This window comes from Anopheles coluzzii, chromosome 2, assembly GCF_943734685.1.
Source record: "Anopheles coluzzii chromosome 2, AcolN3, whole genome shotgun sequence".
Lineage (NCBI taxonomy): Eukaryota > Metazoa > Arthropoda > Insecta > Diptera > Culicidae > Anopheles > Anopheles coluzzii.
In genome coordinates, this window is record NC_064670.1 from 48,156,060 (window position 1) to 48,180,521 (window position 24,462).

General features: G+C 42.9%; 1 non-coding gene across 1 annotated transcript; it reads right to left on the minus strand.

Annotated features, from left to right (window-relative positions):
- Positions 1-22,056: 22,056 nt before the first annotated feature.
- On the minus strand, positions 22,057-22,129 carry Trnak-cuu (transfer RNA lysine (anticodon CUU)). The gene has a single exon. It is a non-coding gene; the product is annotated as a tRNA-Lys (tRNA).
- Positions 22,130-24,462: the final 2,333 nt, after the last annotated feature.

A 24,462-nucleotide genomic window follows, 5' to 3' on the forward strand; every position in this document is an offset into this window, starting at 1 on the left:
CAGTTACAACAACTTTTCCCTAACAGTTTATTTTTTCTTTATATTGTTTCTCTTTTTAACTACTCTACCCCACTAAATGGTGTTTTGAATCTTGTTACATTGCTTCTAGCATGGTGTCCTTGTCTCCGCGACGGTTTCATATCCACGCCTGCAGGATAATAGTGTAGAATCAGAGATAACATGAAAAAAATACTCACACATGTTACTGCAGCCAAATCCGAAAGCCATACTGCTCACGTGCTGCGGCGGTAAATGGTCAGCCAAACGAATGTTAGAAAAACGTGCCGCATGTTTCTTCGCCCGCATGTTGACTCTTCCCGATCCCGTTTACAGAACACTCGACAAATAGTCACAAGTCGCTGCTCGCTTGGAACACACAGATAAAAGACGCACTGGTCCTTGCTACCCTGTCTGCCCGTGCGAATGCCAACAGTTGCCAAGGAGCAAACGTTTAGCAATGTGCTGTCTTCAATTACGGTATCTGGGGGTAAAGTAGTTACTTTTTAAGATTGTATGCAACAATATGCTGAAATGAAGAAACTATGCAAACTGTTATCAAACTGAACGAATTATTTTTTAAATAATTGTTTACACAATAAAACATTTGCATTACTTCAAATTTTTGGTTTCGACCGAGTACACGGTTGTCATAATTAAAAGCTATACAATTAAGAACTGTTAAAACTTTAAACAATCCAAATCTCTTGCTGCAAAATTTTTATTGTTAAACGTACATTATGTTCCTGTTTAATATTAACATTTCGTTTGTTTGATATAATATCAAAATTAAAGTAAAAAAACGAATTGTTACAGATACATATTAAGTGATCATTTTGCCCCTTATGCTTTAGTTACACAGTTGCCCAACATACCGAGGGAAGAAAATCATTGAATCTACCAGCTGTTTGGCGTACCTTCCCGAACTGTCCTGCTACATGCTATTCCTTCCCAGTACGCTCGCAACTGTACGCCTGTGTTTGTGTTTCTAGCTGACCCGGTTAAATCGTTGCCTGGGTGTTATCAGATAAAATACGGTCACTACTGCTGAGCCTGCAATCGCCAACCTCCAGAAGAGCGCAAGCGTAACGGTTCAAGGAACGACTGTCTGTAAACGAAAACTACCACTACCCCTGTGGTTTTGGCAATGCCGAGAAAAGCCAAAAAGTTAACAAAAAACACTCTCACACACAAACACACTCTCATATGAAAAGGCAATACGCTCAGACGCAAGGAACCCTCTAGCACCTAGCGTGCACTGTGCACTGAAAAAGATGTAATTTATTAAAATGGCTATTTTCAAAGCAAACCCAACGTTGCAAACGTTAGCAAGGAATGTGGTGTATGGTATGGGATGTTTTCACAAACACGTCGAATTCGAAAAGCGCGTAATCGTACGCGGTGCGGGATGGAGCCCATAGGATGGGAAGCTTGATCGAGCACAACCGTGCGCATCACTGGCAAACTCTCTCCACCTCGAAACAGCGCTTTGATCATAGTCAAAAAAAGGATACGGTCTACAACAAAAAACCCAAAACCGATGGTACATAGCTTCTTTGTGCAATCCAATTGAATGCAACCCGAACCGGCAGAATCTTCTAATTGCATTTCTAATGCGTTCCTTCCAGCAGGAGCAGAACTTTCTTTGCTCGTAAAACGATTGCTATCATGGTTGCCCGCTTGGGGTACAGGAAGCTTAGCCCTCTGGTCGTTTCGGTCAGCAGATTCATACGGAGAGTTAAGATTGCTACACTACGGTTATTGCGTGGTCGAGGGATCGGAATGAATTTATGATTCCGGGTTCGGTACCCAGCTGGTCGATTACTGCGGACGAATAGTGGTATTGGCAGTTGATAAGAAAATCCTTCGCTTCAAGATGGAATTTATTTATGAGTTCCGTAATAAGACGAACAGAGTGCTATTCTAGCGCGTTGCTCATGTGGCAGAATCTTTTTGTGAGTGGTTATATACACGCACATATATTCGCACATTTGGCACGTTGTGTGAAGGAGAAACTGAAACCAAGCAAGAGGCAGGTGCATATCGTTTAATGATAATATGATGCGTCTATTATTCATACGACGGACTGACTATATACGGACTGAAAAAAAAATCCAATTGATATGATCACGTATCATATAAATAAACGGATCTGGTCAGTGGAATTGGCAAACCTTTTTTTTTGCTTGTATCGATTTAATGGAGCATTACATTTTTGTTTTATAGCTTCAACTCAATCTGTTGGGCAGCTGTAACTGCCCTACGACCGATGTATGATTAATTTACTTCAACGGTTATTGCTAAACAAACGCCCCAGGGAATAAGCCCTTCTTCGCAGCTATATATGCAACATCCATGCCATTAACATGACAGCATTCTACGGCATTTCTCCACTTCTGCTTGAACTTGAATGAGTGCTAGCGGAAGTTCCAAGCATCCAAGTTCGGTATTAGCTATTAGCATTCTATTAATTGCATAATCGCTTTAAAATGTAACATCCTGTCGACCTACCGTTGAAAGCAAGCCCATAAAATCTGCCTTTGTTTCGACGTTTACCACCAGCCACCACCATCCCCGCTAGAAACTGTAACGGATAGCTAATCGTTTCACGTTACTCCCTGCCACTACCATTCGCTGCACCTCAATGAAGTACTAATAGTCGGAGCAAACTTTACTACACAAACACACAGCCACGCACAAAATGGATCCCATGAGCTGCGCAATCAGCGTGGGATGCGTGACGAAGGACAAAAGCGCCATTCAATGTCTTCCCGGACAACGTCCCGATGCACCCGCTGGTCCCCAAGTGTATCGAGCACTCACCATCGACGACAATGGTCTGCCGTCCCAATTAGGAGGTCGCACTGGGCACATCGTCACCCAACTTTCGAGGCTATCATCTTGTACATTTCGCACAAAGGACACGGCTGTTCTGGCATGCCCGATGCAGCGTTAAGTGTTTCGTGCCATTTCGACAGAGTCTCCACCAACAGCGTACAGTTGCAAATGTACGTGTACGGAGCCGGCATGCCACTTTGTGTGTAAGCCCAGCCAGCGAGGACGAGAAATGAGTTGTAAAATCACGCAAATCGCTTCAATTATCGCCACGGCAGCGATTGCAACGCGTATACCGCGTGCCCCGTTGCACAGCCCTTGTCAACGGGAGCACAATTGCACAATAACATTGTGTGCAACCGATTGTTTTCATGGAGCAAAAGCTAGCGCCCACCCATTTAGTGAGGTACATAACGTTCGCCATTGTTCGGACAGCGCCCGAAAACGTTGTCCTTTTGCGCTCTGAGAGTTCCTACAGATGCACCCAAAGGGTGCTTGCGAGGTTTGGGTTTAATTATGAATTTATATGCACTTGTGCAGTCGCGATTCAGCAGTGTCGAGAAGCTGCTAACCTACGGGTGGCATTGTGTAGCCGTTCGTCAAGCAGTCAACGAAAGCGGTCTGGTTTGTCATTTGGATGGTAAATTAGTGCCTGGGAACAAACACACTAACTCGCCACTGTAATCGGCGTGGAGCCAGGAGATCCTAAATTGGCTAAACGTACGTAGCAAGAAGCCTTTACCGTGAACGCTGACTTTGCTGTTTGTTGCAAGATTTGTGATTACAAGGTCGCCTTGAACTAGAGGGACCATGGTGGTGTTACCATGGTACGCCATTTGAGAGGTAAATTGATATTTGCGTTGTTCTCTACTCTCGCGTACGCCCGGGACACGACGACACTGTTGGCCAGATTTTGCTAATGGAAATTGGAAACATCTTCTTCGGGGTAAACTTTCCACCTAGAGGGTTTGTGGTTTTGCGCTTGTGCTTCATGATGTAGCCTGGTTGTGCGCATAGTTTTAACGATAGTCTGGCCGCTTTTGGAACAATATCTTTCTGCACGGCACTAACTCACATTTGTAACACTCTGGTATAGGTTCGGCGAATATTGGTTGGATGCAGAACCTCTATGCTTGAGGGATTGCGACTTCAGTTTCGAGTGACGACCATACCCCAAAAAGCATAACCCATTACCGGGCCCGACAATATCCGTGCTGCTGTCAACGTATAAACATCGCACTTCATCGCATCCTCTTGCTGCCTTCCTGCTCGGCTGCCGTTCTTATCACAGTCTCCTCTTTGGAGCTTCCCCTGCGGCCACTGTCACAGGAAACAATGCAGGGGAAATATTCACCGCCACCCACCTAACCGGACCGGAAACGCGTAATTAAACCACAAAAGCGACCATTGTACGGTGACGAGACATTTGGAGCGGACGCACGCTGCGCACCGTTAACAGTGGGCAACCTTCAGCGTCTACAGCCGGATGATGCTACTAAGTAAGGGCATCTCATCTTCACCAGTTTGGGGCTTCCGTGCACCCATCCCGGCCTATCATGCTCACACATTTAGCTAAAATCAACGCAGATGAAGATTGTTTTGATTTATCTTTTCCGCCGCTTTCTTCTCATTTCGAGTGGTTTTTTGTTCTGGATCCACCGCTCATACACATAACACTGTCTTCGCCAGTCGTATTGGGAGCGCTATATCACGATGGTCGCAGAGTGATTATGCGGCACGATCCATCCGGCCGTTTCGGCAAGCAACCATCGCACCGCCGGATGGATAGATGGATGCGAGGGTGCACGCTTTTTGTTTACTTTTATGTCGCTTGCGCGCATTCAATTAGGTTCCTTTCTTCCGAAAAAAAAGGCTCGTGCCGGTGCAGGTTTAGCATTACGCTCACCGTTCGGTTGGCCGGCTGGCTTAGCTTTAGCGCTCTTACGACGAGAGCAAGAAAGTTCCTTTGTTATTTTATCCCGCTACCGCGCTGCCCTGCTAGCCGTTTGCCCACATGTCGTTACAAGAGCTATCTGGCTTTGTCCGTAAACTTCCTGTCAGCGGAAGTGTTGGTAAAAGTGCGAACACTTGTCACTTGTTGCGTATGGTCGAGCGTTCTCATGTGTTCCCTGTTCAGGGTGGGGGATGGGGTTTGTCTTTTTCTTTTGATGCGACACGAGCGGATGCTCATGTGCGAACAGAAACGAAGTGTTTTTGTGATTTGGGTCTTTAGTTCTTCAACGATGTGGAAGGATTGAAATAATAAGATGAAAACAGATTAGCTACAATATGGGGTGATGGATATAACATTTAGATATATTTTGTTTAACTATAAGAAGTTATAAATTGCATCTTTGCAGAAAGTTCTTTTATGATCCTTGTTTATTTGTTTAGTAGAATGCTTACTGTAGAATGTAATATTAGGCAAAATATGATTATCAAAACTACAATGAAACCCATGTCTTATTTGTTTAATGCAATACAATCTTATGGTAATAATGGATTTTATTTAGTTTATTTTTGAATGTGTAAAAAAAATGTATATTATTACTTACTTACTTACTTATCCGGCGCTAAAACCGCTTTGCGGTCTTGGCCTGCCTCAGGAGTGTCCGAAACCGCTCATGGTCTCGCGCCTGTATATTATTAGTCCTTATTTATTATGGTAATTACAAAAAAACGTGATATTGAAAATATATTGTAGGTATTTTGGCTAAGAATAAATCATCAAAACTTTGATTTGTAAATGTTGCTGTTTCTTCTTGTATAGTTTAAGCAGTGTATAACAATACATGATAAGTTATTATCAATTATATACGTTGGTTATCATACGATATCGCTTTCAGCAATATTTCCCTCTCGATAAAAAAAAATGTTCCATCAAATTCGCTTTCGATATCATCATTATTTTCAGCCCATTGAAACGTAATTGCAACCGGAAACGTCACTTCCTCCATTCAACTTAATTTTTATATGCGTTCCATCAGAACTTTCCGCGTGCAGGTGAATTACATTTTCGATTTTCTTTCCACCAGACCGGTCATACCCAACGCACGCCAAAAAAACGATAATGTTTATTTTCCTCTAATTATAAGAACTCAAATGTTTACCTCTCTTTTTTCCTGCCCATAACCGTCAGAACGTCAGATTCCATATCGAGTGCTAGGCAAATGATCACAATTTCTGAAATGGTATTACTCTACTCCCTCCCCGAAAATCACTCACCATGCGGGACAATGGTTCCAGTTGGAAAAATTCTTCTCTCAGAATGGGGAGAGCGAGATTTCCATCATTGAAAAGTGAGTAAAAAGTGTTGCTTCTGATTGTATAGCCAATGTTGAAAGCAGCAAAAGCAAAATGAAATTGAATAAACTACCGAAATAGGGGGCAATATAGTATCGAGCAAGGGGAAGCGGAGGACAGGTGAAGTGAATCCGGTAGCAAGGTAAGCCGGAAACCGAAAGCCGGTAGATAATTGTGCGTTAATGTTTCAACCGCTCTGCCGCAAACTCGGCTCCATACGTTCGCGCCCGCTGGACGAATGAACTCTGGGTGAACGACGCATCAACATCAACATATGGCTGAAGCATGGATACGTAATTTTCACGCTGCACTGATTGCACGGCGATCGAACAGGACACACTGGTGGCACGTTTGTATTTGTGCCCCGTTCAGCTTTTTTCGTTCTTTATCTGCTCACTGACCCAGTGACGGCACAAGTGTTGTCATATTGGCCACTGGCCCGGAATCTGGCAATGTTCAGTGGTTTTTAGTTCCGGCCAAAGGGGTTGTTTTTTCCTCTTTGTAAACTTACACTTCCGTTTTATGTTTGTAGTTTGTGTGTTCAGTTCGTGTACTCTTTCTGGTTGATATTCAGAGTGTAATGATTTCATGATTTCATGAATTCGTAGGTGAACCAATCGAATCGTGTAAAGTCAGAGCTGACGATGCAGGGCATTAACAGCCAATTGAATTTGTAGGCATTTAAAGCATTCATTTTTAAATAAAGTATTCAAATCGGGCCGGTCTGATGGTACAGTCGTCAACTCGTACGACTTAACAATATGCCCGTCATGGGTTCAAGCCCCGAATGAAACGTACCTCCATACGTAGAACTGACTATCCTGATATTCTAATAATATGTAAGTCACTGAAAGCCGATATCACTAGTGGTACAGGCAGGCCTTGGCCGGCAACGTTTTTTGTGCCAAAGAAGAAGAAGAAGAATTCAAATGAGTTTACATGGTCTAGTTGAATTAAATTAGAGCAGAAAATCAAAATATTCATAAACCTATCAATATAATATAAATAAATAAAAAACATTAATTATCATTGTTGTACCCAACTCATTTGCCAGGAACTAAAACCACTGAACAGATTTTCGATAAGCAAAAACGAAAGAATAAAATTGATGTCCAAACGCAACAAATTGCAAATATTTTTGTTTTGAAATCTTCGTCTTTGAGAAAAAACGTCCCAGCCGTTTGTAATGCAAATAAATCGATTTGAATTGCAAAATAATAACTATAACTAAATTAGTATAGTTTTAAGTACACATTAGAGAAAGATGTATATTCAGACGCTACCTGAGCGAATATATAGTTATACGCCACAATTCCACATTTAAATACGATGTAAACGGTCAAACAACATTACATGATAGGAAAAACAACCTAATTGAATTTAATTTATCGTCACAAAATGTGTAAGTGCTCTTCAAGGATTATCGCTTTGTATGCCGCTTTAATACCTACTGAATGTAAACATTTAACAAGAATCGTCACAGTCGCTATCATTAGAAAAAATTATCTCCGTTTTTTTATTTGATGTTTCGACGCATTCGGTACACTGTTGCCAAGAATATTATACAGCAAATATTATGTATAAAACCGCTCTACTTGTATAAAATCAATCACAGTCTAATTGGCTGCAGCGATAAATCATGCTTTTATCATGCATACTTGGTAGCTAGGAATGCGAACATTACTTCTTACTTGCAATTCCACGGTAGAGTAGATTTCGCTATTGCTCCAATTGAATCGATACACTGACTCATTGCTTCAATTGCAATCATTCCCATGGATGGAAAGACTGAGCACTCACTCGCACCTATCATTACTCGTTGCACGGAATGCGAGTCATCGATTAACCACCTCAACCACGCAACCACCGTGCGCATCAGCATCCAGATGCGACATTGGCCAACCGAAGTATGCCCACACCGTACTAATGTAAAGTAAAATGTTGTTTGATTGAGTGTGTGTGTGTGTGTGTGTGTGTGTGAGCCCGATCCAGGGCCTGCGCTGCCCGGGGACACGATACAGCTCCGGCCCGTTGACGATGACGAGTGGTTTACTATTCATCTTGTCATATCGCAACAAACGCCAAGGACGCACACATGACATGTTGGATGCATTCCTTCCCACAGGCCAAAAAGCGATGCACTGGAAGTGAGGGTGGACAACATATCAGGTGCTCCATGAATTACGCTGCCATGTCCAACGATTCGAGGGACGGATTTTTAGTACAGTTTGGTTTACAGAACGAACGCTGCCGTGTCTGCTGCTTCCTGATGAGAGAGCGAAAAAAGACAGCACAAGATAAAAGAAACATGACCCATGATCGATAGTTTCGTTAGCGTCCTTTCCGTTCCGTGTGCATTTGAGGTAAATTGGGCAGCGTTTACCGAAATGCACAAGAGACGAGATCAAAAATGAAAGTTATGCGCTACAGCACGTCCCACAGAATCGGAACTTTATCGGTGTGGCTGCATACGTGGCGAATTTAGTTTTTGTACCAGTTTTTCGCAACACTACTAACAAGAACAACTTTACTCGTTTCTAGTAAAGTATTTTCCAATCGACATACGCTGCACTCACATACACACACATGCCATGGGAAATGGATGGCAGGTTTGTAGTTTTGCACCGGAAGTTGATTGGCCACTGTTTTTGTGACCCGCTGGTGGTTCGGATCCTCAACTAACCTGATCCACTGTAGCTGTTGCTTTTTATTCTTTTAATTGAATAGCTAACGCCGTTTTTGACTCTCTTTTCATTTGTACACACTACCGACTGAATGGAGACTGCTAATGAAACGATGTTTCAAAATTGTTCAAAAAGTTCACCACAGCACGATTGGGAAACAGAGTTGGCTGACATTTTCCTCTCTTTTTTTGTTTGGTCCACGATAATCAAATGGTTAAAGTGCGAGTTTTTGTCCCTATATTATTTTGAAGCATTTGTTGCAATTTCTCATCGATAATGCTGCTACGTGCATCAATTTAGACTATGACACACACCAACAAATTGAAAACTATAAAATTGCAGGTCAAAATATATTTTATTGTTTAAAGCAGTACTAACTTATTTCTATCGAGCAATTTTAGTCGATTTACAACAGTCTTATTCTGCAACCAACAGGTTAAGAAAAACTGTATGGCAAACAGTTTTGCCCTACAACAGAGCGTGCAAATTAAATACATATGCTGCACAGTCACTAACTACTGTATCCGGAGATTACTTCCTTACGTTCTCAGGGCGATCCGGCACAAGCTACCATTTCATGCGTTTCGATATACATGCGTGCTAGCGAAGGAATACGTTCTAAACCACTCCGTTCCAAACATTTTAACCACGCTGCCTTCGAGACAGCAGCAGAGCAACACTAGAAATGGCGCACATTCCTTAAAGCATGCCGTCGGAACAACCCATTCACCAACGACTACCATATTTATGTGTTCCTCATTCCCTTTGCAACTTTTGTATGAGTAATTGGTAGCAGCAACTCGTCCCAATCTTAGTACCAAAGCATGCACTGGTCGGTCGAAAACAGGTCGCAGAAAATCTCCGCATCAATTCACTTAATTGCGCCTTTCGGAAGATGCAAATCGCTTCAGTCTGCGACAGTCCCTGCGTTCGAGAAGAAGACGTACAACTATGGGCAATTTTGCTAATTTTACTACGTTGCATGGTGCATTTGGAGCGATTTGACAATCTAGTCTCCAGTTGAATGTCCGTTAGCTATAGAAACCGAGTGCCATTATGGAAGTGGATAGTAAAAAAGAAAACCTTCTCTTCGCATAATTATAAGCGGGTTAAATGTGACACCACGTACGACCCGGGTCGTGTAACGGGTGCAATAGTGGCAACGAAAATTGTCGCTTGTTAGCAAAACAGCAAGAAAATGACCATGATGTGCTGAGTGTGTGACAAGGTTTCACCAGCAGAAAGAATGAATGAAACTTCGTCCGAATAACACCTCAATACTTGGTTTCACCCTTCCACCATCAACGAAACTAGGTTCCATAGTCTCGCTCGTTGTCTCTTAATATTTGACAAAAGATCGAAAATCAATAAAATGCAAATCAATTTCTCCAACCTGCTGGCATTTTTGCTCATTTCTTTAGCTCCGTCAACCAATATTGTCATCTTCCCACGCCAAAAGGGGCGGTTTTTTGGCCTTTTGAAGCTCATAAATCAAAATTTCAACGCGTCAAGGTTGTATGCTCTTATGATGCGGATCCGTAACCCTCGCTACGGCCAGCCTTTGATGTTCCGATACCATACCGGTCCCTTTTGTTTCGATTCGGGATAGCACTTTTAGTATTAGCTAAAACGCAAAACGGCTCAATAATGTGGAATTTTGCAACACAACATGCACAAAAACATGTCTGCCGCACATTGTGTGGCCAAATATGGCTGCACAGTAGTACGCCATAAATAGCAAAACACACCAACGTACAACTTTAATCAAGTATCATGCTTGGCTGGATGTCATTGCTGCATTATGAAAAATAGAACCGGAGGCTGTGTCGCATTCGGGCAGAGGTACTTTTTTGCGTAGCTCTGGCGGCATTCAGGGCCAGATAAGGTTGTTGTTCTTTGGAAACTTTGAAGCGGCAAAGTGTTGCATATGAGAGAATAGATTTCGTTATATTTTTCCACTTTTTAAAGAGAAGATTATAACATGTTTAGGGTAAAATTGTTCAAAACCCTCTAAGATGTTTCATCGGGTTCTATCCGTTTAACATATATTGATTGGCACAGATCGCGGTACAAACTCATGCTAATACTCAACTGTTTTTAGAAAACTAAGACAAACTCCATCAGGAATACCATCCTTTGGATTGTGTGATTTATAAGAGCAACTTTAAACCTACGGTGTACAAAAAGGGTACTGCTCCATTATACCAACATACGCTATTCATCGAGTTTAGAACACTTTGTCAACTTTGCGCTGTATTGAGGTTTTTTTTGCTAACTTCTTTCCCCGCTTCACACGGACTCAATCTCCAACTGAAACCAATACCGGTATATTGCTGATGTAGTGGCTGATGCTGCATTGCTGTCAGGTGAAAAAAGCCACTCCTCGTCCCATCCAGCAGTGGCTGTGGCAATTTCATATCGATTTCAGCGGCGACGACCAAAGCAAGTCGCATACGCAACAAACGCGATGTGAAAAAGCGACCCAAGATCCTGTCTTATCCTGCACCACTTAATGCAACGGTCGGACGGGGACAACAAAAAACTAACGACACTAAGATGGCGCCAACTTCAACTCTCCACACTCTCCATCACCGTGACTGGCGGGTCTGCAACACATCGGAAATTCGCTCGGCTTGGCATCAGGACACATCCTCATTCGTGATCGGAAGCATGTTTTTGTTTTCTGTTCGCACACTTGCCCTGTCTGCCGGCCACTCACCTGGTGCCAGGAGCGCTTGTTTTGGGCGTGAGTTCGAAAACGGCTGCCGGCTACCAGAACGTTCATAGGAAAAAGAGGTGAAATAGAATGCAAACACATACACACACACACTTTGCACATGCTGGCGTGCGGCAAAGGATGGACTAAGCAGATGGGGGAAAACTGTTCAGCCGGTAGGCCTGCTTACTCAATCGAACGCCGATCCACCACAACAGCCGAATGACCAAAGCGGAAGTTTATCGATCTCGAGTAAAGGCTCCGTTTCGCTGTGCGGATGTTGTCGAACCGAGCAAAACCGGAACCTTGCCGCTGCAGGTTTCATTGCGACTGGTGAACTAACGCCCAAGGGTACAAGTGCAATTGATTTTCAAATTGAATTATTTTAAAGTAACACTCCTCGCTGCGCATCGCTCGTACGCCTCGCACCACCAAAGTGGTGTAGAGTTTTCCCTTTTTACCATTTCCATTTTAGAGGAAAAATGTGTGTGTGTAGAAACTCTAGTGGATCTTACGTGTGGTGGGAAAAGTGTGTGTGTGTGCACCTTTTCGACCCTTTTTTCCAACATCGACCCTCATTGATGGTGCCCGGCGGCGTTGATAAACGGTAAAAAGTTCTCACAACAGAACTCTGCAACTCCCAGCAACGTCATGCAGAAGGACAACGATGTCGACGACGACGACAACGGCGCGGATGGCGTTTATCAAGCAATTTAAAGTACCGTGCTAGCGGAGGACACGTAAATAGTGCAAAATTAAATTAAGTGCAGTGCGTTCGTTTCCCGCCAGGTATCTGCACCGTTTTACACCCGCTGCACGATAGGGGTTTTCGTTGTCTTGCGAGCAATTTCTCAACCGTCCATCAGAAAAGCAGTTTGTTAGTTTCCTCAACGGTGTAAAATCAAGCAATTTCTTGCTAGTTGCATGTGATGCACCGGAAGTGATTGAAACGAGGTAAGAGAATCAATCGAGCTGGCTGCATAGCAATCAGTACAAAACTAGACATGTCCTTGTGTGCATGAAGATTTCTGCATTTCATTACTTTTACTTACCAGTTAGAGAGCAATGTCTTACTCCAATCTCTCATATATCACAGACCCTATTAATAATGAAGGTAAGATTATAAAGTAAATAGAGCTTTTAAAACTTTTTATGTTTTCAAGCTACTAATATTTAAAAAGCAACAGAAAATAACCAACATCCAACTATTCACCATAGTAATTAATATGTAAACACATGTTACGTTAATAAAACACTCCAGCAAATACTTCACCCAAGTGGTAATGAAGCCTCCGCTAATAGACCTACTCGAATGGACTTCTAATTAAGCGTCCGAAATCGATCCCCAAACACATCTAAATTGTACTCACCATCGACATTGTTGCCACTCAATCAACCTTACAGCACTTAATCGAAAATCTCTCGCGACTGCCGCAACTACCACGTTCCTCAAACCAACTCGGCTCGGGTCGCCCAACATTTTACCCAATGCCAACCGTTTGTCCACGGCCGATGCTGATCTTCATTGTCGTGTGTTGCCAACGGCAACATGGCGTTTCACTTTCGCTGTTACTTTACCGGGACTTGATCGAAAACAGATGACGATGGTGATGCGGATGATGGCCCGAACGAAGCGGAATTTCCTAATTAAATTAGAAGAAAACGAAAGTAAAATCATTCGACCGCTACATACCGACCTATGTGGCAGATCTGATTCAACGCCCGAGTTTGGGTGAATTCTGTGAGACGAGGCGGACAACACGGTGCAAGAAAGAAATGAAAAGGAAAAGTTCTCGCACGCCCTGTCAACGGCATCTGTTGTCGGGGGTGGACGTTCCTGTAGAAATCACTTAATATCAACGGTTTGTTTCACGTTTTCCATTCCCCGGAAGGTGGTAAGTGATTGCGGCTGGTGATGCTATTTAAACAAAGATCGAATAGGAGTACGCAGTCATCCAAAAATTGAAGCACTATTTCCGCTTGACCGGAGAACGACGAAAAGTCATAATTTTGTCATTCCTGAATATATGCACATGTGTGTGTATGCTCATTTTCATCTAAACGATTATGCGTGATTTTTTTAGTATTCAAATTTGCTTTTATATTGAATATAAATTTATATGATTTACGTGCCGTTGTTGCGGGACAAAATTACAATTCAGGGCTGCCCGTTTGCCTCATTGTCTAGTTGTTGTGCTCGGAATGCTCTGCATATCATTATTGTCGGTGTGTCTAAAACCCACTGATAGGTTCCAAGAAGACGCTTATGCGTTTTGTTTTCTTCTTTGGCGACCACTAAGTAAACCGAGCCCAACACCGCAATGATCGCACACAATTATCTAAATTTTATTGTAGTTGCGTTCGCTTTTCCGGTCGCGCTTCGGCATAAAGTGTTTTGAGCATGCTTCGCGTAGAGGTTCTGCGCTTCAACCTCCGGAGCAACCATTTACGACATCTTTCTACCATTTTCACAGCTTTAGTTATTCTATCCAGGAAACCAATGTTGGAGTGTGTTTGTATCAAGTATGAGATGAATATACTCTACCATCTCTCGGCAGGAAAAGGAAAAAATAATAAGACTTTTAAGAGATTTCTAACATTTCTTGCTACATTAAACCCCCGAAAAACCCGCAGTTGCGCGTTCCTCTAGAAAACTTGACGTAAAAAGGAGTGACGATGTTCTCGGTAATCACATTAGCCGTAATTGTTCGACTGAAGAACATGCGGCCAGTGATTCTTCGCTACAATGGTCGCACAGGGACGTCAAGACACTTCTGAGCACGTTACCAAGCAAGGGTCTTACATGTTACGTACCATCATATGATTTCACTGCTTTACGATCGTACAATAACGAAATTAGTGCACTTTATTTCATCTTATCAACCGACCTGTCGCCAACCTGTTACGTGAGTCGTTCAGCGGTATCCATTTTTCCGGTCGAAATGAAACGCACTCAAATTGTTTCCCACACCCGCGGTACAGCCTGCACAAAATGCTACCAAATCGTCCATTTAATTTAGTTTCACTGCTAATCACGCATTTCGGCCGGTTTCATTTCAACCGAAGCGGTTGTTCTGTGTGTGTTCATATGTGTGTGTCTATGAGAGCATGGAGCGTTGAAATTAAATCCTTAATATATAGGCCTCCACTCCGCGGAATCGGAAGGGCAATTGGTGTGGTGGTCATCTCCAATAGATTGATTTTTGTTAACCTCCACCGGCACCAGTTGTGCCGAAATCCCACATCCTCCAACCGCACATCACACCGACACACAAACACACACACATCAAAGTACATGCATTTTGTTAGCACCTCGTTTGCCTGTTATGCAATATGTGCAGTACGTCGGAACAGGATCCAACCTCACCCGATCGCCTATCGAATAATCTGTGAACTAAACGTCGGCGAGTCTATCAAATTGGGCAATTTGCTATACCACTGACCTTTCGAGATGATTGTGCTACTGTAGCAGTGATGCACAAATTGGTCCATTTGTAACGCTTCGCAAAGCATGAAATCAAACACCGGCTATCGTCATGTTGGTGCGCTATTTACATACTAACCCGCGATTCTAGCAGCCAACCAGCGGTAGACGGCACTATTAGCAGTCGATGTAGCTGCCGAATGTTGTAATTATTTCTACCATTTTAATTTGACATCGAGAGGCAGAGGAAACGGCTGTCGAGGTTGATCAGTTTGTAATGATTAAATCGTTCAAAGGGAAACGGAAATCACTTACCGTACTTCGTGTGAGATATAATGCTTGATCAGTTAGACGAATACAACAATAGTAATCATTCACGGTGATATTGAACTATCAAAAGGTTGCTGATTGGGATTGGACTATGATTCTGTTGATAATACTAATATTCTTGATATTAAGTTGACTTAGCCCTTAGACTAAGACTCCCGTTTAGTCTTCCATGCTTTTCCATCCTATCCTTTTCACTGTTTTCCTATTTATCAAAAACTCCACAACACGCTGGGGTTTTTTGCACATGCAAAAAAAACACTCACGAATTTCGATCGAGCTTGCCAAAATAACAACACACTCGTACGTCTATTGCATGAAACACGCCCTTCACAAACAAAACCCTTCGATTCCACAAACACTCCGAGGCCAGTGGAAACGAAAACAAGGTCACTGCAATGTGAAGTGTCTACTGGAACCAGCATGTTCAGGCCATTGCAAAAAATGGTTGGAATATGCATGTGTCTGACATGCAGAAAGAGCGTTCTGTGTACAACACACACGGAAGACCTCATTCGCCAACAAACAAAGCACCAGTGTACTGGTCATTTGTCTCTAATGGAATTTTATATCAGATTAGAATAATACTAATATTCGCACGCCTGTACGTCCGCTCAACCACGCAAAGTAACGACGAATGAACAGTCTACAAAGAGTTGGTGTACGTTTGGTTGATAGTGAAACATCAAAACTACAAAGTTTAGAAAATCACTTTATTATTTGTTAGTAAGATGTTCATTGAAAGTCTCGCGATTTGGCTATACACCAATTTCCCTTACGCTGTTGAATCAGGCATTTGTGTTGTGTATGTATTTATTCTACTATCACTAAAATATAGCCTGGATCAGAGGTCTCCAAACTAGTGTTGGGTAAATCTGATTCAGATTCATGAATCTGAACGAACGAAATGATTAAATGAATCTGAATCTCGGATGCAAAGATTCACGAATCTCCGAACACACAACTATACTCGATGAACGGTAAGAACAGAATGATGTTTTATTTCATAATAGTTCTACTAGTTCTAGAGACGATTCGAGATTCGAATCACTCATCACTGATGATTCATACGAATGAATCTCAACGAAAGATCCATGAAATCCAACTCCAAACTATGGCCCGTGAGAGCCTATAATGCGGCCCGCGACGATTTTGCAAATAATGAAAAAATATCTATTTTTTAAATTATTTTTATAGCAAAAATCTGTTTGATTTTCAAAGACGAAACATAATAGAATTCTTTAAAAATTATATATATTAACCAGCAATTTTTATAGAACTACGAAATGTTTACGTTCTGATTAGCTAAAGGTAGCGTCAAAATAGCCTTCAACAAGATTATTTGCGAAGCAATGCGGCCCGCGAACTGAAAAGTTTGGATACCCCTGCCCTAGCCCATTATTTTCAACCACCAACTGATTTGTTAAGATTATTTCTAATCCACTCTAGGTGGGTCCATTTATAGCTCATTCCTGGTCAAATTCTATCGCGAAATTGAAATGAGAAGCTGAAAATTGGAGTTCAAAATTCGTAATGGAAAAGTAATCGAAAAACTGTGGCACTAGCACCGGTTTCGCGTTACATACTCGTGGTGTTTTTGTGTGTTTATTTGTTTCCTCATTTGTTCTAAATTACCATACAGCCTCAGAAAGATGGCGAACCTTTTTTTCGGGGAAAGCATTGAAGCGTTCCTTCTTGGTTGGATACTCCTAATCGAGCATAATATTCCACCAAGCTCTGTTGGGGCTGTTTTACATTTGCCACCCAAATGGAAAATAAACTGAGAGCAATAAAACTGATAACACAAAATATGATTCCGATTGAGTTCGTGTGCTGTCTTGCCCAAAAATAGCCACGAAAACACTTCACCAAACTCTAGCATAGCGAAGCAAACTTTTCATCCAAATAGCATTTAAAATGAGAGTGGTTCTCGAACCTTGGTGAACAAAAAACCCACCTATCGGTGTACAATTCAGCAGAAAACCCAAAAAACAGCCCCTGTACGATGACTCCTCATTTAAGCGTCAAAAAGTTGACTACAAACTGGTCGCTGTTCCTTAGCCCGCAGGGGATTCTGTTTTCCGCGAAAGAAGAGCGCACCGAGCGGCACGGATAGGTTGTCTATCACAAAATAATAATTTAACTTATTAAGAAGCGAGTCTATCAAAGTTTCAAACGACCGCTGGAAGCTGCAGGTACATGAACCCGGCAACAAGAATAACTTCATTTGCACAAGCACTCGAGTGAGAACGCGCGCACGGGGAAGTTGTCCGCGTCCCAGCGGTCAGCTCGACTGGCAGAAGTCGGGCGGAAAAACAACCACAACCACGGATGAAATTGAGAACCGGAAAAACAACCACCTTTTCCCCGGTAACAAGACCAATTCAACATTTTTGGCAAACCATCTCCGAAAGCCTTCGGGCGCTTTTGGGAAGAAACACCAGCCCGGACAACGAAACGGCATGGCTCACATACGTTTTCTACTGACTGTTTTGTGCAGACGTTTCTGCTCGTTTTTTTTATCTTCTTTCGCTTTCTCATCTGGCCGATTGAATTGGTTAGCTGGGGTATTTTGCGGCACACGGCGACACGGTCGAAGACAACACACTTTTCTTTCGTATGTTTTTCGTACTCCCTGCTTGGGATGATTCTTTTCCCCCTTCGGCAGCTGGCCGGATAAAAAAGGACGAGAAGTCAATCGGATCAGGAAGCCTTTTGCTTCCGTTTTGCCGTCCTGCCTGCCAGTTGCACGAAAGTAGCTAAACTGTTGACCGTAGATAAATAAGATTTGATTAAATTTAAAATTAATCTTTTGTTGACAGAGCGATGTCATTTCTCAGCCATTATTTGAACACTATACCAAAGTCTAAAACACACACATACACCCAGGCACACGTCAGCGGGAAAGGATAACATAGGCGCTCGTGTTCCGCAGTGTTTTAGCTGCCCAACTTTTCCCCTCAACTGCAGGACAAGGTACGCTTCTTCCCGAAGAAGGAGCTACCGAGGTTACGGATAAGATTTTAATGGAAGTGCGCGCACATTGTTCTGGGGTCGCATGGCAGGAACATAAATTTTATGCACCCCTTTGACGCCAACAACGCTGGATGGCGAGTTTTGTTTTCCGATGGCATTATAAAACCGAATGTTTACCTTCTTTAGACATGCTGGGTGCGTCGCCGCCGGAGATGATGGTGATAGTGCGCCCGTCACACCCCGAGTCGGTGACTTTTGGCACTTTGCTCGGTTCGGCAAGGATGGTGGTGTGGATGGTGTGCTGTGCGACGTCAGCTTACCTCGGGTGTTTGCTTTCAATTTCCATTGATTCGATTAATTTTATGCTACGGTAAATCGAATGTTCAACCCCCGGCAGCACGTTCGGGTTTCGCATCTGCTAAGCAAACAGCGCCGGGGCACCGCCAAAAGTAGATTGAGCTAGAGTACGAAGTAAGCTCACTAGTGCTGCTTACCATAACATTCGCTTCATTTAAAGGTTTCCGTGAGGATGTTGGCAAGGTTATTGTACTGATGAATGTGACACCACCTTCCACTCAAATGGCAAAGTCTACCGCTTGCAGGGTAGATGAATTAAATGAGACATTCTAGCAAAATGTGGCCCAGTTGATTACATCTTGTTGCCTAGCGTGTACACACAACTAATGTACTGACTCGCAAGCAAGCAGTATTGCTGTAAAGTTTGGGAAAATGGCACAGCAAGCGTCGAGCGAGAATTTGGAAAACAAGCATGCATTTATGCTCGGCCACGTACATTTATTACAGCCCATTAGTGCAATGAGCGTTTCATTGAATCATGGAAGCACCCGGGGCGAACGGAACAACAGTTGCCATTCAAATTTTCCTGCGTTCTTCTGTCGACAGAGAGAACCCTCACGTTTTCCGGTACGATTCGATTCGGTGCGGTAGCGTTCGGTGCATGTTCGCCCAAAAGGTCAGCGCACACCACGCACAGTCCCAGCGGCACGTCCATGATGTGCAGCTGAAATCATTTCCGGACGTTTGCGATTGAAAGGCTCCCCAATTGGTGAATCGTAGTTGTCGATCTGGACCGGATCTACGCTCGTTTCATGCGGGACGTTGGTTTTTTCTTTTACGGTAGAAATGGCATCCCCGCGGTTGATGGTTTATGTCGGGGCACCAAACAGTCAGTACGCTTATCTCCGTGTGGGTTTACGCGGCACGAGGCATTGAATCCGCCGGTCCCTCGTCACTCTTAGACAAATAAATCAAAACTCTATGAAAAATGCCATAAATAGAATTACGAACGGTTCAGCTCGTGTTGCGTGCATCGTCGTACGAACGGATCATACGAATTGCATGTACTGCGCTAAACTCTCTCCAGCACCAAACACTACCAGTGGCGTAAGTTGATCTCGCTGCCATCATAATTATGCTTTACAATAATAAATCTGCTATACGGACAAGAAGCAACAGTACGGTTCTTGCCTCGTGCCGTTTTACAACCCTTTTCCTAAGTTAACTTTCGAAGTGTAGCTCTAACTCCTAACGCTGTTCTTTCTGCACCAACCGGAACTGTGCAGCGCAAAGGTTCAAGCTCGTTGAATGTTTTCAACGGCATCGCTGATCATCATCGTCTTAATCGTCACTCTTTCGCTCTCTCTCTCTTCGATTCTACGTCGAGTGGGGGTTGTCGGGTTGATGCACTTTACTGCAAACATATGGCAAGATTTATTACTTCACCCGGTACGTCTCCGGTCAAACTCGATCCGGTAAGCCGTTTAGCGTGACGAGTGCCACTGCAGAAATAGTGCTACCGTGTATGCATGGGGGGATTACTCCACAAACTTTTGCAAAAAACCCATACAGATCCTCAGAGGGTAACGGGTGGGAATGCTGTCGGTGATGCTGCTAAATTTAATATAAAACGAGATGCATTGCTCACATCGTACCGTAACACGTTCCCGTAGCTCCGATTTGGGAAGAATGTATGCACAGCGAAACCCGGCAACAGGTACGAGAGCTCGCTGCTCTGGCCTGGGCTTAGTTACAACCTCGTCCCGACTGCGACTGCATTGGATTTAACCTTCAACGGCCATTTTGCATTCTCGCGTGTGAATGGGAAACGCTTTCGGACAGTTTCCTTGCAGGCATACCTGAGTTTATCGTACCCTTAGTTGTTTTTTTTTTTATTATCACTCAATCTCGGGTGCAATATAGTTGCAGGTAATATGCCGGAAGCGCAAACGATTCCAGCTAATGCTTACACTGAGTGCTGCAACGATGTTCTCGAGGCACTGTCATGGGAAAAGCAAAAAAGGTACACCTTCCTTTGACCGGTTCTTCAAGCAAGCATGCACCAGCGTAATTGATAATTTCAAGGATGCGAAAAATTGAAATTCTTTTCCAGCTACCAGAAGCTTGATCCTCATGCTCCCTTTCACCTAATGCTAGATTGGGCTCATCTTTGGGCGTGGGAGAATTTCGATCCTCTTCTAGATTCATTCGCCAGTCCGTTCGGTTTGTATGATGTCTTGTGGCCCTCGAGGCCGTGTGCGGGGGTGTGAGAAGCTTACACTTGAACACTCAATTTACATATGCTTTTGCTTGAAATTCAAATTGACAACAATATCTTGGAAGCGAACGGTGCTACGAAAGCGCTCGCTTGGCCTTGCTACGCCCAGACCATATGGTTTTCAGGCGCACAGGGACGGACTAAGAATGTAAGGAATAAAAATTGGCACAATGATGCCATAAAAATGAAGTTCCGTTCGGTCCTCAGCGTGTGGTACAGAGATTTTGGACAAAGAAGCAAAGGATGTTTTCCCACGTTCAATGCGTTATTGGGATTAACATCAAGAGATCGTACTTTAAATGAACTTAAATATATTGATATCGAAACCGCATCACTTGGATTCAATTTTTCATGAAAATGTCTTAGTAATATAGAAAGGCAAATGCACCAGTTGTAGTTCAAGTTGAAGTGGTATGGATATTATCCAATTCTTTATTTATTATTTAAAGCAAAATTGTAACACATTTGTATTTCTCTAAATTTTTTTATTCTTAACTCTTTCATCTTTGACAAAACAACCCGTTTTACCATTGAACGAATAAACTTTAGAAAATAAAAATCATTTCACCTGTCATCTCGACTCGACATCTCAGTTGTTCTTATAAAAGAGATATGAACTATACCACTTACTTACATCGTTCAACAAACATTATGTTTGATAAAATCATCAAAATCAACACATTTTATAAGAAAATAGCATGTTTTGCAAGAATAAAATGGTACTACGATAGTGCCATAACACAAAATAATATAATTATAAATATTTGTATAAACTCTATCGTGAATATCATAAAAAATAAAATTGTTAGTTGGCAGTCATTAACTAATTAAACAAATTTATACTACTAGTGATATCGTAATCAACCCCACAACAAAAATTAAGAAATAAGTGTAGAATATTCGACCGATGGTTCATAAAATGTTAAAACACTTTGTATTAACTCTGAGAGATTTGCATGTAGAGATAAGCTATTCCGTCTCATTAATTTGTACTATGACACATATTTTACTATCCCTCAAACACTATGAACTCTTATAACATTCTTTCAACTATTGTAAACGTAATACACTTTTTTCAATTGCTTTAAAATTGTATATTTTTATCATTTATTTATTTATATATAATTGCTGAATTAAAACGTAAGTAAAGTTAATGGTATTTATAAAAATTGTTTCAGAAATAAAATTAAACTAAGATAATTATTAAAAATAGATATGACGCCCAACGTGGGGCTCGAACCCACGACCCTGAGATTAAGAGTCTCATGCTCTACCGACTGAGCTAGCCGGGCAGATGTGAAAGAGGAAGATTAGTAAACAACAAAGTTACGTTTAGACTGATCGACAGAGTGGAGCACAAAAATAGACAATTTTATTTGCAAAACATTTGGTCGTGATAAACAAATATTAAATATTCATATTATTGTTGTACAGCATCACTAAATCACTGGATTCTGAAATTTAAATACGTAATGCATACTATGGTTATAATTCGAAACAAGAATACTGCTGCTGATTCGTGAAGAAATTAAATCTATTAACAACATATATCTGAACTTACCACTAGTACAGTTGATCAGATTAAAGGTACTTATCCTCCACCATTAAACGCCACCGAAACCCAAACGCAATTGAAGAAACATTTGGCGAATAATCTTGTTTTGATTGAACAATTTTCACACCCAAGTGTCTTTTTTTGCTATAAAAGCAATCAATGCATACCACCATTTCAAGCAGGTAAAGTGAAACGAAACAATTTGAAATACTTTAAAGTACCAGTAAAACAAACAACTCCTAGCTCATACAACAGACACAGCAATCGAGCCAACTACCCGTGTCATTCAAAAGTGCCCCAAACCCATAGCGCTTTAACTTTGGTAACATTATCGGATCCTTCATAACACGGTACGGCACTGCTTGGCGCAATGTTTTGGTTTATAATTTTAGCATGACATTCTGAGCGTCACCAACTAAATATGCATGCATGCTAGCCACGCGTGTTACCTTCTCCCCATCCCTCGTCCCCCATTTCCTCGCACCCCATTGGTTCAACAATTGAAAATCATCCCCTCGACCACTGGCTGCCTTCCTGCCGTGCTTTGTGGCTAGAGATACCTGAAAACTGTACGGCTGGTGCTTGTTGCTGCAATACGGGATGCGATGCGGTTTGCCGCCTGACTGAAACTCACCCCACCCGCTGTGGCGGCGATGCTGGGCCGTACGTTGTGAGGCGTTTAGACCGATCGCTACGGTACCGGAAACGTGGCCATCGCCTAGCGGCACCTCACTGGAGCCGGGTTCAGTTGACTTTCGATTAGAATATCGGAACGCCGGGGACAAACTCGAGGTCTAGCGGGGCCAAATAGTATTTGTTTGCCAGAATATTTTGAACCGTACTTTGCGAAAGTACGGGCTTTGCGTCACTGAACTTGCTAACCTCTCTTTCCGCTGGCTAAATTCGCACACCACGCCGGCATCGAGTGAATACTAATGTAAACAAGATATCGTTCGGAAAAATGTTTGATTTTATGTCAATTTTCAATTCCCTCGGTGGTCGGAGGCTGACAGGACTTTCGGCACACACAAAACGCGTAACGCACGGTTTGCTATCAGCAGAGACTGGAGGCTGTGCACCAGCAGCAGCAATATTGGGGTTTGTCGCGACTCCAGCTCGATAGCCATGCGCACGTTTTTGGCAACACATTTAGCCGGCGGGCTCGCACTGGAATCGCACTGAATAATCGATGCGCGATTGGTGGACCAAAACCTGCAGCCGGTCTTCGGTTGCTCGGAGGTATGAAGCATAAAAGGGGTGAGTGTTAGTAATGCGTTCGATTTTCGACAATTTCTAAGCTTCGACCGCAGCTCCATTTCAAACCGAACCGATTTAGAGGGGAGTGATCGATACCGGGCGTTGCTGCTCGGTACTACCTCCAGGTACACGAAAATTCGCTTCCGCGTGTACAGTTTGCCGATGGGTGTATCAATGTGTATTTCAGTGTGTGTTTGTGTGCTTGTGTGTGTGTGTGTGTGCCGGCAAGAAGATGGAATGGTCGCCAGAAGGGAGTACATTTTTGGTCGACATCGATTCGACAGCGGTCAGGCAAAATCAAGTTGCTGTCGCGCGTGGTACGGCTGAATTTCCCTGAAGCCGACGCTTCGCAACCCGGCTGCCGGAGCTGGAGTTGATAGGTACCGGTGCCATATGAAACGCAGCATGCCCCACGTACGCCATCCATGTACATCGGTAATGACAACTGGTTAATTGAATTTGCCGTTTAGCAGAGCGTATCGCACCTAGCATCACCATCACAACGCTCCCTTCCCAGGCTCCCCCGGTCAAACCAACGATGGCAAGCGCAATTTAACGCACTGCGGAAGTCGACGCAATTTGGAGAATTTTTCGTACATTCCAAATGGGCGACCTTTTGGGGTACTACCTACTCGGTTGAAATCCGCTTTCGCTCGTTCTAAACCACCCCGGTACGACTCCTACAAAACGATGAAAACGTTGCTCTCCTTCACAAAGTGGTACGCACACTGTATTATCGTGGTACCAACGTGGTACTGGTCGCTTCCCACATTCCAAAAAAGGACTCCCCAGCACGTCTTCGAATGAACGGTT